The sequence below is a fragment of the Eutrema salsugineum genome, unplaced genomic scaffold (assembly GCF_000478725.1).
Source record: "Eutrema salsugineum unplaced genomic scaffold, Eutsalg1_0 scaffold_12, whole genome shotgun sequence".
NCBI classification, from domain to species: domain Eukaryota; kingdom Viridiplantae; phylum Streptophyta; class Magnoliopsida; order Brassicales; family Brassicaceae; genus Eutrema; species Eutrema salsugineum.
Window position 1 is genome coordinate 2,653,774 of NW_006256895.1, and position 893 is coordinate 2,654,666.

At 46.8% G+C, this 893-nt stretch overlaps 1 non-coding gene across 1 annotated transcript; it reads right to left on the reverse strand.

Moving 5' to 3' along the window:
• Positions 1–786: 786 nt before the first annotated feature.
• On the reverse strand, positions 787–893 carry LOC112089343. Its single transcript, XR_002900979.1, has one exon. It is a non-coding gene; the product is annotated as a small nucleolar RNA R71 (small nucleolar RNA).

Consider the following 893-nt stretch of genomic DNA (forward strand, 5'->3'; position numbering starts at 1 on the left):
TAGTCTTTTATTTGTTCTTAAGATCAAGACTTTACTTTCCTTTGTTTTACTAACTCTTTTGCAAGTTCTTGTTTTGATTTCAGGTGCATGAAAACCAGGTCTCGTAGCACAGAACCGCCTTTACCGTACGACAATAACATCAACAGGATTGAGAGGCAAGCTCGCGAGAGAGAACGGCACTTTGAAAGACTTGGAATGGCAGAACAGCAAAGGATCGAGCAACAGGCTCAGGAAGCCGAGCACCAGGCTCAGGCTAATCAGGCGCAGGCAGGAAGGAATGAACAACAAGCCTATGTTAACCAACAACAGGCTCAAAGAAACGAGAGGCTTGCTCAGCAAAACCAACAACAAGCTAATAGAAACGAGCAACAAGCCCACCATGTTCATCCGCCACCGCCACAAGCTCAGAGACAACCTCCTCCGGTCTTTGTTGGAGAAAATGACCGAGCTAATGCGCACCAATATCGAGCCGGGATTCAAGCTCCACCAGTTCAGAATAACAACTTTGAAGTCAAGGCTTCCCTGCTCAATATGGTGCAGAACTCAAAGTTTCACGGTCTAGCCGGAGAGGACCCTCTTGAGCATCTAGATCAGTTTGATCGAGTTTGCGACTTAACCAAGATCAATGGCTTCTCGGAAGATAGCTTCAAGCTATGTTTGTTCCCATTCAGCCGCGGTGATAAAGCTCACCAGTGGGAAAAGAACCTCCCGAGGGGTTCTATACAAACATGGGAGCAGTGTAAACTGGCGTTCTTATCAAAGTTCTTTTCCACATCACGCACGGCTAAGCTCAGGAATCAGATCTCAAGTTTCACGCAACACAACAACGAGAGCTTTAGTGAAGCTTGGGAACGGTTTAGGAGCTATACTAACCAATGCCCACACCACGGCTT